Below are 15,364 nucleotides of genomic sequence, written 5' to 3'. Positions count from 1 at the left end.
GATTGATTGCTTAATCAGTAGCCCTAATAGTAAAATCATAGTCCAATCTGCTAGTTTGCCAACTCCTTGAGGGCAGGGATCATTTCTACTTGTCTTGTCTTATGCCGTCGAGTCGTTTCCGACCCATAGCGACATCACGGACGCATCTCTCCCAGAACTCGCCGCTCTCCATTGGCCATCGTTCCGGTAGTGTAACCATAGAGTTTTCTTGGTAAAAATATGGAAGTGGTTTACCATTCATTCATTCAATCGTATTTATTGAGCGCTTACTGTGTGCAGAGCACTGTACTAAGCGCTTGGGAAGTACAAGTTGGCAACATATAGAGACGGTCCCTACCCAACAGTGGGCTCACAGTCTAGAAGAACTGTCTCCTTCTGCGCACTCGAGTCTCCGCCCTCGACTCTCTCCCGGGCCGCTGCTGCCCAGCACGGTGAGGTTTGACTTGTAGCAGTTTGCTTTCCATTCACTAGCCATTTCCTAAACTAAGAATGGACTGGACAGGCCTCTGCTTGACTCTCCCTCCCGTAGCCGAGACTGGTAGAGGACTGGAAACTCTCCAGGTAAGAGCCTGAGAGGACCATGTCTACTTACTCTACTGGATTCTCCCAAGAGCTCAGATCAGAAATCTGAAAAGCAGCGCGGCTTACGGGAAAGATCCCAGGCCTGGGAGACAGAGGACCTGGGTCCTAATCCCGGCTCCGCCGCTTGTCCGCTGTGTTACCCTGGGCAAGTCACTTCTAGACTGTGAGCCCACTGTTGGGTAGGGACCGTCTCTATATGTTGCCAACTTGTACTTCCCAAGCGCTTAGTACAGTGCTAGAAGAGAAGCAGAAGAAGCAGAAGCACGGAGAAGCAGCGTGGCTCAGTGGAAAGAGCATAGGCTTTGGAGTCAGAGGTCAGGGGTTCGAATCCTGGCTCCGCCAAATGTCTGCTGTGTGACCTTGGGCAAGTCACTTCTCTGAGCCTCAGTTACCTCATCTGTAAAATGGGGATTGACTGTGAGCCCCACGTGGGACAACTTAATCACCCTGTATCCTCCCCAGCGCTTAGAACAGTGCTTTGCACATGGCGCTTAACAAATGCCATTAAAAAAAGTGCTCTGCACACAGTAAGCGCTCAATAAATATGATTGATTGATTGATTGACTGACTTCTCCGGGCCTCTGTTCCATCATCTGTCAAATGAGTTCACCTCCTCCGGAAGGCCTCCCTCTTCCTCTGCTCCTCCTTCCCTTTCTATCGCCCCACTCCGTCCCTCTGCTCTACCCCCGTCCCCTTCCCACAACAGTTGCGTATCTATGTATATATTCACTATTCTGTTTATTTTATTAATGATGTGTATATGTCTATAATTGTATTTATATTGATGCTATTAATGCCTGTCTACTTTTTTGTCATCTGTCTCCCCACTTCTAGAGTGTGAACCCGTTGTTGGGTAGGGATTTTCTCTATTTGTTGCCAAATTGTACTTTCCAAGCACTTAGTACAGTGCTCTGCACAAAGTGCTCAATAAATATAATTAAATGAATGAATGAGGGTTCAATATCTGTTCTCCCTCTTACTTAGACTGTGAGCCCCGGGTGGGACTTTATTATCTGGGAGCTACAACAGCGCTTAGTATAGTACTTGACACATAGTAAGCACTTCACAAATACTATTATCATCATCATTATTCATTCATTTATTCATCCAATCGTATTTATTGAGCAATTACTGTGTGCAGAGCACTGTACTAAGCTCTTGGGAAGTACAAGTCAGCAACTTACAGAGACGGTCCCTACCTAGCAATGGGCTCGCAGTCTAGAAGGGGGAGACAGACAACAAAACAAAAGATTATTATTACTATTATTATTAGATTCTCATGGGTGGTCCATCACAAAATTCAGGGGTCTTGACTGCAATTGGTATGTTCTCAAATAGAATACATTTCAGATTCGGGGGCCAGATTGATTGATGTAATGTTGGGTTTTCTACCCTTAGAAGTGCAACATTAGCTGAATATGTGGAGAGAATCCAGGCCTGAGAATCAGAAGGACCTGGGTTCTAATGCCGGCTCCGCCACTTGTCTGTTTTGTGACCTTGGGCAAGTCACTTCATTTTTCTATGCCTTAGTTATGTCATCTGGAAAATGGAGATTGAGTGTGAGCCCTATGGGGAACAGGGACTGTGTCCAACCTGATTAACTTGTATCTACCCTGATGCTTAGAATGGTGCTTGGCACATAGTAAGTACATAACCAGTACCATTATTATTATTGTATTTATTATTATTATTATAATAATAACAACGTGGCCATGATCTCAATCTCTGCCAGCATCTGGCTGCAGATATTGATCAGCAGAGACTCCTCACCCCGCCTCCCCATCCCACAAGGCCACTTTACTGCCTTAATTGACGACCGTGGATCCTGTTGCTGAGCAACTGGGAGAGCCCTGAGGAGGTTGGGTGGGTGGGGGGGGGGGGGGGGGGGGGGGTTGTGTTCCTAGGATCAAGCGTGTGGCCTGTCGGAGAACGGAGATGGATGATAGGCAGGTCGCAGAGGGAATGAGCTAGCCCTTTGGCTGCTGGGACCATTTGAAAGGAGGTTAGCCCTCTCGATAACAATGTCTGAATACGTTCAAGCCAATCTCTAGATGGTTTGCCAGTTCTTCTTTCTTCTCCATCTGCATAATAATAATAGCATTTATTAAGTGCTTACTATGTGCCAAGCTCTGTTCTAAGCTCTGGGGAGGTTTCAAGGTGATCAGGTTGTCCCACGGGGGGCTCACAGTCTTAATTCCCATTTTACAGATGAGGTAACTGAGGCCCAGAGAAGTTAAGTGACTCGCCCAAAGTCACACAGCTGACAAGTGGCGGAGCCGGAATTTGAACCCATGACCTCTGACTCCAAAGTCCCTGCTTTTTCCACTGAGCCATGCTGCATATTGATGATTCCTTCCCAATCTATCCCGGAAGCAGAAGGGAAATCAGTCCCTAGTATGGGAGGCATATCGAGGTTAATTCTCTCTCACCTGAATAATCCTTGAAATCAGGGTGTGGAGGATTACAGGGCCCACGTGGTCATAATGATTTGGGTATTTTTTTTTTTTGGTTTCTTTTCAATAGTGTTCATTAATCATGTCCTATGTTCCAGGCACTGTACTGACCGCTGGGGTAGATATGAGCTAATCATCATCACATGGGGCTCAAAGTCTTAATCTCCTTTTCACGGATGAGGGAACTGAGGCACAGAGAAATATAGTGACTTGCCCAAGGTCACACAGTAGATAAGTGGCGGAGCTGGGATTAGAACCCAGGTCCTCTGACTCCCACAGGTTGTTTACTCTGTGCCAACTGATGTGGTAAGCACTGGGGCAGATACAAGACAGTAAGGGTGGACATAGTCGCTGTCCCACGTGGGGGCTCACAGTTTAAGGAGGAAGGAGAACTGGTATCAAAGCCTCGTTTTACAGATGAGGAAAATAAATTAAGGCCCAGAAGAGTGAAGTGACTTGCCCAAGGTCACACAGCAGGGAAACTGTGGGGCCAGGATTGGAAAGATCACTTAGAGAAGCAGCGTGGCTCAGTGGAAAAGAGCCCGGGCTTTGGAGTCAAATGTCATGGGTTCAAATCCCGGCTCCGCCCATTGTCAGCTGTGTGACTTTGGGCAAGTTGCTTCACTTCTCTGGGCCTCAGTTACCTCATCTGTAAAATGGGGATGAGGAATGTGAGCCCCACATGGGACAACCTGATCACCTTGTATCCTCCCCTGCACTTAGAACAGTGCTTTGCACATAGTAAGCACTTAAATACCAAAATATTATTATTATTGGAATTAGATTTTGGAAAATTCTCAGCAGTGGCCAAAATGGATGAACAGGGAGCTGATAGCCAAAAAATTCACTGCTATTGATGGATCGATTGATTGATTGGGTTGACTTTTCTAATCTTAGAACACGTCGGAGCTTAGTCGTATCTACTAGTCTGCAGGACTTTTCATCCGGAATATCCAAGTAGACATTTCTAACCGTGACTTCCCAACTTTTCACTGAGGGGATTTTGCGTTTGCTGGACAACTTATAGAGGATTCAGGTCGGCTTCAGCGTTTCATTTTACTTTTCTTTACACGGTGAGTGGGAAGAGTCAATTTATAGCCCTGGTGTTGAGTCATTCATTTCACTGAACCAAGTTCTTCTTTCTGGGTGACATTCACTGTAAATCATTCTTGTTTTCATTATTCTGGAGAAAGGGCTGCCACTTGGGTATTGTGGAGGGTTATTCTGGACATACCTATGGCTTTTCTGGATCTATCTGCTTTTCTGGGTCTCTCTTTTCTGGATCTCTTCTAGTACAGTTCTGGGCAAACGGTGCTCAATAAATATGACTGACTATTCTAGCCACATCTGTGATTTTTCTGTACCTTTCTGTGGTCACTTTGAATCAACTTGGGGTCATTCTGAACACATATATGGAGATTCCGGATTTATCTAGGGTTGTCCAGGACTCATCAGGGAAGCAGTGTGGTTCAATGGAAAGAGCCCGGGCTTTGGAGTCAGAGGTCATGGGTTCAAACCCCGGCTCTGCCAACTGTCAGCTGTGTGACTTTGGGAAGTCACTTAACTTCTCTGTGCTTCAGTTATCTCATCTGTAAAATGGGGATTAAGACTGTGAGACCCTAAGGGACAACCTGATCACCTTGTAACCTCCCCTGTGCTTAGAACAGTGCTTTGCACCTAGTAAGCACTTAATAAATGTCATTATTATTATTATTATTATCAGAGGCTATTCTGAATATATTTGGAATTATTCTGGATTTGTCAATCAATGGTATTCGTCGAGTGCTTACTGTGTACAGAGCACTGTACTAAGGGCTCAGGAGAGTATAATATAACAGTCGCTAGACACATTCCCTGCCCAACAAGGATTGTAGAGTCTAGAGGGGGAGACAGATAAATAAAATTGCGGATATGTACAAAAGTGGTGTGGGGTTGAGGGTGGGGAGACTATATACTTCCCAAGCGCTTAGTACAGTGCTCTGCACATAGTAAGCGCTCAATAAATACGATTGATGATGATGATCAGGGATTTAAAGAGTACAGATTTAAGTCCTTAAATGAAGCAGACCTTGAAGGTGAAGATGACCTTGGGCAAGTCAAATCACTTCTCTGTGTCTCAGTAGTCTCTTTTGTAAAATGGGGATTGAGACTGGGACAGGAACTGTATGCAACCCAATTAGCTGGTATCTAACCCAGTGCTTAGTACAGTGCCTGGTGCATAGTAAAGTCTTAACAAATATTTAAAAAAAAGAAAAAGAAAAGGAGTAGGGGGAAAAGAGGGTTTATTCGGAGAAGGCCTTTTGGAGGAGATGTGATTTTAGGTATGATTTATCAAGGGACATACCTGGGTTCATTTGGAACCCATATAGAGATTTTCTGGATATAGCTACCCATTTCATAGGGAGTAAAATACTGTACTCTGTCAGATAGAAGTCCCTTACATAGCCATGAAAATTAATTATGGAACATGGAGAAGAAAGGAATGGAAAAGCAAACATGAGTGACTAAGGAAAGATGTTCTCTCTCCCTCTATTAATGGAAGAGGAGTCCTGACCGAAATGCAATAATTTTGAGATACCAACAACTCGACAGCATTTGATATGATCCAATATACTACTACTAATAATAATGATAATAGTAACTGAGGCATTTATTAAATGATTACTATGCACCAAACACTATACTAATTTCTGGGAGAGATAAAAGATAATCAGGTCAGAAATAGTCCCTGTCCCACATGGGGCTCACTGCCTAACAAGGAGGGACAACAGGCATTTTAGCACCATTTTACAGATGGGGAACCCGAGGCCCAGAGAGGTTAAGCTAGTTGCCCGAGGCCACACAGCAGGCAAGTGTCAGAACTGGGGCTACAACAGTGTTTGTTAATGCTCAGTGCTGGAAAGGAAAAAATGCTGTATTTTGCTGGTTGGCAATTTGGGTTTTTCCAGGATTTCATCTCCTAACTCAATCTGCATTGAAGAAGTAAAGAACTGTCTGTAGCCTCAGGTTATAATGATAGACACTGAAGTCTTGAGGCACAAGGAAACAGAGGAAGAACCCTGCCACCCCCGCAAAAAAGAAGGTATGAGAAATATCAAAGGATTTGTGTGTGGGGGATTTTTTTTGCATTGGTTTTTGAGAGCAATTTAATAAAAACAATGTTTTATTTTCCTCTTCCCCGATGGTTGTTATAGAAGTGATGAAAAGTGAGCCCAGAGGAAAGGATTTTGGATGTAAACAGTGTTGGGATGGTAGTTTCTGGAGTTTGTATCGAAGAGGTGAAAACTAGAAGCAGAAGCAACAGGGCTTACTGCAAAGAACACGGGCCTGGGAATCAGAGGACCTGGGTTCTAATCCCAGCACTGCCACTTGACAGCTGTGCAACTTTAGACAAGTCACTTCAATTCTCTGACCCTCAGTTTCCTCATTCGTAAAATGGGCATTCAAATCTACTCCCTCCTATTTAGACTGTGAGCCCCTTGTGAGACAGAAACTCTCCAGTCTGGTATTCTTCTGTATATACCTATACTTAAAACGGTGCTTGTAGTAAGTGCTTAGCCAATACTATAATTTCTATTACTATAATAATAATAAATATGGAATAATAATTCAATATTATTATTCAATAATATAATAACAATGAAAAGTGTGCAGGACTGAGAGTCAGGGTACTTGGATTCTAATCCTGACTCGGCACTGGCCCAGGGATTGTGAACCTCATATGGATCAGGGACTGTTTCTGATCTGATTGTATTGTATAATACTAATAATTGTATTATTTCTTAAGTGCTTACTACGTGCCAGGCTCTGTACTAAGCACTGGGGAGGATACAAGCAAATTGAGTTGGACACAGTCCCTGTCCCACATGGGGCTCGCAGTCTCAATCCCCATTTTACAGATGAGGTAAACGAGGCACAGAGAAGTGAAATGACTTGCCTATGGTCACACAGCAGACAAGGGGCAGAGCCAGAATTAGAACCCACGACCTTCTGACTCCAAGGCCTGGGCTCAGTTCTTTATATCATGCTGCTTCTCTGTTGTATCTACCTCCATGCATAGCACACTAATTGGTACATACTAAATCTTTAACAAATACCACAATGATTGACAAAAAATGACCCAGTCATAGGCGAAAGGAGACTCTTGGAAGTCTAAATGCAGCAGAAGTCTTGAGAAGCTTAGTGGAAAAGCACTGGCTTGGGAGCCAGAGGATATGGGTTCTAATCCTGGATCTGCCACTTGTCTGCTGTGTGACCTCGGGCAAGTTGCTTTACTTCTCTGTGCCTCAGTTACCCCATCTGTAAAATGGGGATTAAGACTGTGAGTCCCATGTGGGACAACGTGATTACCTTGAATCTACCACAGCACTTAGAACAGTGCTTGGCATATAGTAAGAGCTTAACAAGTACCATCATTATTAATTATTATTATTATTATTACTAAATGGTGAGGGGCAGAACCCATCAGCATAGTTTGGGAGAAAGAGGACAGGCCTGGGAGCCAGGAGACCTGAGTTCCAATTCCAGGTCCATCACTTGCCTGCAATATGACCTTGGGCTTGTCACTTAATTTTTCCATGCCTCAATTAACTCATTTGTAAAATGGGGTTGAAATACCTGTTTTCTCTCTTACTTAGACTGAGAGCCCCATGTGGTACAGGGACTGTGTCAGATCTGCTCATATCGTAGCTACCACAGTGGTGGGAACAAGATATAAGCACTTAATAAATACCATAAATTATTATTGTTATTAATCAATCTATCATATTGAGGGCTTAGTTTTGTGCAGAGCTCTCTATTAAGTGCTTGGAGAGGACGTTATAACAATATAACAGAGTTGGTAGACACATTCCCTGCCCATAATGAGCTTACAGTCTAGAGGGAGAGACAGACATTAATAGAAATAAATAATAATAATAATAATAATAGCATTTGTTAAGCACTTACTATGTGAAAACCACTGTTCTAAGCGCTGGGGAGGATACAAGGTGATCAGGTTGTCCCATGTGGGGCTCATAGGCTTCATCCCCATTTTACAGATGAGGTCACCAAGGCACAGAGAAGTTAAGTGACTTGCCCCCAAGTCACACGGCTGACAAAATTACAGCTATGTATGTAAGTGCTGTGGAGCTGGGAGGGGAGATGAATGAAGGGAACAAGTCAGGGTGACAGAAGGGAGTGGGAGAAGAGGAAAGGAAGGCTTAATCCGGGAAGGCTTCTTGGAGGAGATATGGCTTCATTCATTCATTCAATAGTATTTATTGAGCACTTACTATATGCAGAGCATTCACCTGTCTATATGTTTTGTTTTGTTGTCTGTCTCCTCCTTCTAGACTGTACGCCTGTTTTTGGGTAGGGACCATCTCTATACATTGCCAACTTGTACTTCCTAAGTGCTTAGTACAGTGCTCTGCACACAGTAAGTGCTCAATAAATATGATTGAATGAATGAATTAATTCAGTCTGTATATATGTATATATGTTTGTACATATTTATTACTCTATTTATTTATTTATTTTACTTGTACATATCTATTCTATTTATCTTATTTTGTTAGTATGTTTGGTTTTGTTCTCTGTCTCCCCCTTTTAGACTGTGAGCCCACTGTTGGGTAGGGACTGTCTCTATATGTTGCCAACTTGTACTTCCCAAGCACTTAGTACAGTGCTCTGCACACAGTAAGCGCTCAATAAATGCGATTGATTGATTGATTGATTGAGTGCTTACTGTGTGCAGAGCACTATACTAAGTGCTTGGGAGAGTTCAGTATGACAATAAATACACATTCCCTGCCCACAAGGAGCTTAGAGTCAGTCTACAACCTAGAGGATGAGCTCACAGGATTTGAAGGTGGGGAGAGTGATTGTTGGATATGAAAAGAGAGGACATTTTGCACTGAAGGCCATCCTGAGGGCCAGAACCCCAAAACGTTCTCTCCATCCAACCTCGGGGAACTCAGGGAAGTCACAACCTGGGCCTGATGGATCTGCAGAGGAGAAGCGGTTCATCTGCATCTCAGTCCCGGAGGCCCCGCTTTCTGTTCCCAACCCGGCTCAGAAGGGATTTGGTGGGCTTGAGATTTGTGCTCAGCCCGCCCACTGATCTCCCTTTCTCCCCCAGACCTCCCCTCTTTGCCGAACAACAGTGCCCGCAAGTAGCACTTTCCCAGCGACATAATTACCAGCAGAGCATACGACTTTCCGCTTTCGAGACTTTTAACGTTATTGTTGTTTTTAGAAAGTAATTGGTTTTTTGCTTCTTTCTCCTTTTTTCCTTCCAGTGCTCAGTTGTCATCTATACTGCCTGGAAGCCAGACTGTAAATGAAGCAGATGCTCCCAGATGCAATTCTGCTCTGATTGGGTAAATGGTTTCCGTGGCAACCAAACTTAGGCGAACTCCACCAGAACCCCTTTCCTTGCTGGTGTTTTCTTACTTTCCAAGTCTTTAAGGATGTTGGAGGTTATTAAGAAGGCGCTGGGGTCACCTCCAGCTGTTTGGGAAGGAACGACTCATCATGTCCAATCGATGATGATAATAATAATAATAATGGCATTTATTAAGTGCTTACTATGTGCAAAGCACTATTCTAAGCTCTGGGAAGGTTACAAGGTGATCAGGTTGTCCCATGTGGGGCTCACTGTCTGAATCCCCAGATGAGGGCACTGAGGCCCAGGGAAGTTAAGTGACTTGCCCAAAGTCGCACAGTTGACAAGTGGCAGAGGCGGGATTTGAACCCATGACCTCTGGCTCCAAAGCCCATGCTCTTTCCACTGAGCCACGCTGCTTCTCGATGATATCGAATGACCATCTGCTAGCTGCCAAGCGCTGTCCTAAGCACTTGGGAGAGTTCAATAGGGCTAGCAGATCAGATCCCTGCCCTTGAGGTGCTTACAGTCGGGGAAGAGACAGATTCTAGAATAATTTACAGATAAGATGGTGATGATGATGATGGTATTTGTTAAGAACTTACTATATACCAAGCACTGTTCTAAGGGCTGGGGTAGATTCAAGGTAATTAGGTATTCCCACGTGGGGCTCGCAGTCCTAATCCCCGTTTTCCAGATGAGGTAACTGAGGCACCGAGAAGTGAAGTGACTTGCCCAAGGTCACACACCAGACAAGTGGTGGAGCAGGGATTAGAACCCACATCCTCTGACTCCCAAGCACATGCTCTTTCCACTTAGTCAAACTGCTAAGAGGAAAAAAGCTCTTAGTACAGTGGTTTGCACACCATAAGGGCTCAATAAATACAATTGTGAATGAATGGAAAAGAGCTATACTTATAATAATAATAACAATAATGGCATTTATTAAGCGCTTACTATGTGCAGAGCACTGTTCTACTTATGTGAATCAATCAATCAGTGACATCTATTAGGGCTTGTTTTGTGCAAACCACTATCATAAAGTACAAACCACTAGGGAAAGTGCAATAAAACTGAGTTGGAATACACAATCCCTGCCCACAGGAAGCTCACAGTCTACAGGAGGAGATAAATTTTAAAGTAGATTTGATTAGACTAATCCATCCGAAGTATTGACCGAAGACCTAATATGTGCAGAGAACTCTATTAAGATATTTAGAGAGTATAATGAAGTAAGAATACACAATTCTTGCCCTCAAGAAGTTTACAGTCTAGTGGGGTAATAGACACTGAAACAAATTCTAAATGGAAGGCGATGTGAATGTGCACATCAATCCATCAAAAATGGCATTTATTGTGTACCTACTGTGTGTAGAATTCTAGAATAACCAATATTGGAAATGTTCCCTGCCTACAGGGTATTTATGATCTAACAGTGTGGCCTAGTTAGATAGATCCCAGAAGGATTTGAGTTCTAATCCTGGCCCTCCCACTTGCTCCTGTGAGACCTTGGGCAAGTCTTTACCTCAGGTGTCTCATCTGTAAAATGAGGATTAAGATTGTTAGCCCCATGTGGGATAGAGACCGTGTCCAACATGATTAACTTGTATCCCCCAAGAGCTTAGTACAGTGCTTGGCACATAGTAAGTGCTTAACAAATACAACAACGACAGTGGTATCTGTACAGTGCTTACTAGGTGCCAGGCACTGTGGAGGATACAAGCAAATAGGGCTGGACACAGTCCCTGTCCCACATGGGGCTCACACTCTTAATCCCCATTTTACAGATGAGGAAAATGAGGCACACAGAAGTGAAATGACTTGCCCAGGGTCATACAGCAGACAAGTGGCGGATCAGGGATTAGAACCCAAGACCTTCTGACTCTCAGGCCGATGTTGTATCCAGTAGGCCACACTGAAAGAAGGGTCTCAGGATAAGCCGCCTTCTGCGAAGGGTGGGGTCTTGCATTTGGTTTTCCGCATCTGCTTTTCAGCGGGCTCTGGTAGGATTAAGGCACTGGCCTCTCTCAGGAACAATTTGCCTCAGTGTTCACCGCAGACAGGAGGAGATGGCCAATAAAATTGGGGTGCGCTGCTGGGAGAATCCCCACTCCCTACCAATTTACATAAACAAATTATCTAGCTGGTGGCTTATAGTGTCATGATGCAATGAATAAAGGAGGCCTATCGGCAGTGAGGCCTGCCCAATGTCACACAGTCAGTTAGAAGACTACAGCAACCAAGCAATAATTAAAGACACTGAAAATTGCCTAATGGAAAATCCAAACAAAATCGAGTTAAGACAAACTATACCAACCTTGAAAACTGGTTCCAGGCCCTCTTTCCTAGGGACCTAAAATGAGCCTAGTGTCAAAAGGAAATCACAGGGCTCACAGTCTGAGGGAGGGAGAGCGTTCATTCATTCATTCAATCGTATTTATTGAGCACTTACTGTGTGCAGAGCACTGTACTAAGCACTTGGGAAGTACAAGTTGGCAACATAAAGAGACGGTCCCTACCCAACAGTGGGCTCACGGTTTAGAAGGGGGAGACAGAGAACAAAACAATACATATTAACAAAATAAAATAAATAGAATAAATATGTACAAATAAAATAGAGTAATAAATACGTACAAACATATATACATATATACAGGTGCTGTGGGGAGGGGAAGGAGGTAAGGCGGGGGTAAGAGCAGAAATTCTATCCCCATTTCCCAAATCAGGAGGGCCCGGGGAAGGTTAAGTGATTTGCCCTGGGGTCACACAACAAGTCAGGGGACTAGAACCCAGGACCCCTAACTTCCAGCTGCATCCTATTTCTATTAGGGCACACTGGGTGCAGAGCACTGTACCTAGCCCTTGGGAGAGTACCCTGGAAGTCGGAAGGACCTGGGTTCTAATCCTGCTTCTGTGACTTGTCTGCTATGTGACCCTGGGCAAGTCATTTCCTTTCTCTGCACCTCATCTGTAAAATATGGATTCAGATGTTGGCCTCATATGGGACATGGACTGTGTCCAACCTGATTAACTTGCATCCACCCCAGCGTGTAAGTACAGTGTCAGGCACTTAGTAAGCACTTAGTACCATTAAGAAACACACACAAAAAAGCCACTCACACAGTAGACACATGGCAGAGCCAGGATTAGAACCCAGTTCCTTCTGATTCCCTGGCCCGTGTTCTATAATAATAATAATAATAATGATGGCATTTATTAAGCAGTTACTATGTGCAAAGCACTGTTCTAAGTGCTGGGGAGGTTACAAGGTGATCAGGTTGTCCCACGAGGGGCTCACAGTCTTCACCCCCATTTTACAGATGAGCTGAGGCACAGAGAAGTGAAGTGACTTGCCCAAAGTCACACAGCTGACAATTGGCGGAGCCGGGGTTTGAACCCATGACCTCTGACTCCAAAGCCCGGGCTCTTTCCACAGAGCCACGCTGATTCTCAGCTTCTCTACTTCTATCTACTAGGTCATGCCACTTCTCCATGCAGAGTAACACATAGTTCTTAATTATCGAGCAGCTAAATATAATAATGATAATAGTATTTGTTAAGCACTTACTAGGTGCCAAACACTGTTCTAAGCACTGGGGTAGATACCAGGTAATCAGTTTGTCCCACATAGTTATCGAGTAGTTCCTGGCTCGGAGGATTCTGTCAAGCCACTGTGTTCTCATTTTCTTTTCTGGATTCACAGATGCTTTAGTTGTCATGCAAACATGCTGATATCTGTGGAATCTTTCTCCCCTAGGTCTCTCTTTATATCCATCTTCCTCGTCAAACCGGAATTTTCCCAGGCACATGGCAACCCCCTCCGAATATCATCACTGCAGCACAAAGCTCTTCTGTAATCAGGGAGCAACCAGACATGGTCGCTTCTCAGACAGAGCAACAGATGGACCTTGACAGGAGAAGTAGCATGGCCAAGTGGTTGTACCACAGGCCTCGAAGTCGGCAGGACCTGGCTTCTAATGCTGGTTCTTCCACTTTTCGGCTGTGTGACCCTGGGTAAGTCATGTCACTTCTTTGTCCTTCAGTTTCCTCATCTGTAAAGAGGAGATTAAGACTGTGAGGGACTGTGTTCAACATGATTTGCTTGTATCCACCCCAGCACTTAGTACCGTGCCTGGTACACAGAAAGCACTTAACAAATACCACAATTATTATTATTAGAGGAGCAAAGTGCGGGCTGGGCTGTAGTGGGAGAGTAGTGAGGTGAGGCAGGAGGGGACAAGGTGATTGAGGGCTTTAAAGCCAATGGTGAAGTGTTTCCGTTTGATGTGGAAATGGATGGGCAACTACTGGAGGGTCTTGAGGAGTGGGGAGACCTGGTTGCAAAGTTTTTGTAGAAAAATGATCTGGGCAGCGCAGTGAAGTATGGACTGGAGTGGGAAGAGACAGGAGACTGGGAGGCTGATACACAAATCAAGAAGGGATAGGATAAGTGGTTGGATGAACGTAGTAGCAATTTGGATGGGGTGGAAAGGACAGACTTCAGCGATGTTGTGATTTTAACAGTGTTTTCATGCGCCGAGCCCTGTGCTAAGGGCTGGAGTAAACACAACATAATCAGATCGGTCCTAATAAAGAGCGGGCGCTAAAGAGGCAAAGTGGAAAACAGCATCAGGTACTGGCAACATCACACACCATAGCGCGGTCTTTACGGGTGCAGTGTCGTGAGGATTGTGGGCAACCCACAACCGTAGATTAATTTCACAGTCAGTGGCATCTTTAAGCACACAGGACAACTGTGTGTGAGAGTGTGTGTGTGTGAGAAAGAGAGAGAGAGAGTGCCTGGACACTATGCCTTTGAAGTCAGCAATATCCAGCTCCCATTTCATAGCAGGATGAAATAAGGGGGAAAATGGTTGATTAGCTACCTGGGACTTTTATCTGTAAAACCAAATCAAGCAGAGGACATTAGATTTCTCGCTGTTTTTGGCTGCTCAATGTTTTCCTTCACCTATCACTTCTGTCTATCACAATCTATCACAGTCAAGCGTAGTTATTGAGCACTTATCCTGTGCAGAGCACTGTACTAAGTGCTTGGAGGAGTACAGTACACCAGAGTTGGTAAACACATTCCCCTCCCACAATGAATTTACAGTCCACAGAGGTCCCTTTTCCTCTCCACCATCCCTCTCTCCCAGCTATCTCTCAAACTACAGGAATCTGGGATGCCTCTCTAAGAAGATGGCACTTTATTCTACATTTCCTATTCCCTTCAGGCCTTGACATTGATTCCAAAGGCAATTTTGCATTGTCCTGTATTTCAGAATAACCAAACGTGAAGATCTTTATGCCAACTGTCCTATCACAGAAAAGAATGTTTTTCTTGGGGCTTTTGAGGGCTGAACTTGTTCCCTGTCAATTCAGTGCCAGTGGAATCTCCCAAATCCTCAAAGGAAGCTCTTTTGTTCACTTGTAAATTGGAAAGAGGAAAAATATAAGGGGGGGGGGGGGATCTTTTTTCTCTGTTCTGACATGGTGCTTCATGCTGCGGGTTTATGAGACGTTTAGTTGTGGGGCTTGATGAGAAGCTTTCAGCGATCTCTTCCTGCTCCTCCAACCTGCTGATTTTACAAATCTACCTACCTTTATGGTGCAAATTTTGCTTTTTGGAATTAACATGGTTTTTATTCTACTTTATTGAAATGGCATAAAGGGAAATTAGATGCTGTCTGGTACATCTACAGGATTATTCAAACTTTGATAGTAATGAGACATGCTGGTATAAAGCCTTTCATCAAAAGCTCTTGAAAGGCTTCCTATATTCCACAGCAGACTGCCCTGACACTGTGACTTTGAAGTCAGCAATATCCGGCTCCCATTTCATAGCGGGATGAAATAAGGGGAAAATGGGGCTAGAGTTTATCAGCTACCTGGGACTTTTATCTGTAAAAACAAATCAAGCAGAGGACATAGAGTTTCTCACTGTTTTTGGCTGCTCAAGATT

This window comes from Tachyglossus aculeatus, chromosome 9 (genome assembly GCF_015852505.1).
Source record: "Tachyglossus aculeatus isolate mTacAcu1 chromosome 9, mTacAcu1.pri, whole genome shotgun sequence".
In the NCBI taxonomy this organism is placed as follows: domain Eukaryota; kingdom Metazoa; phylum Chordata; class Mammalia; order Monotremata; family Tachyglossidae; genus Tachyglossus; species Tachyglossus aculeatus.
The sequence above is the reverse complement of the archived record's forward strand: the minus strand, read 5'-3'. Positions refer to the sequence as shown.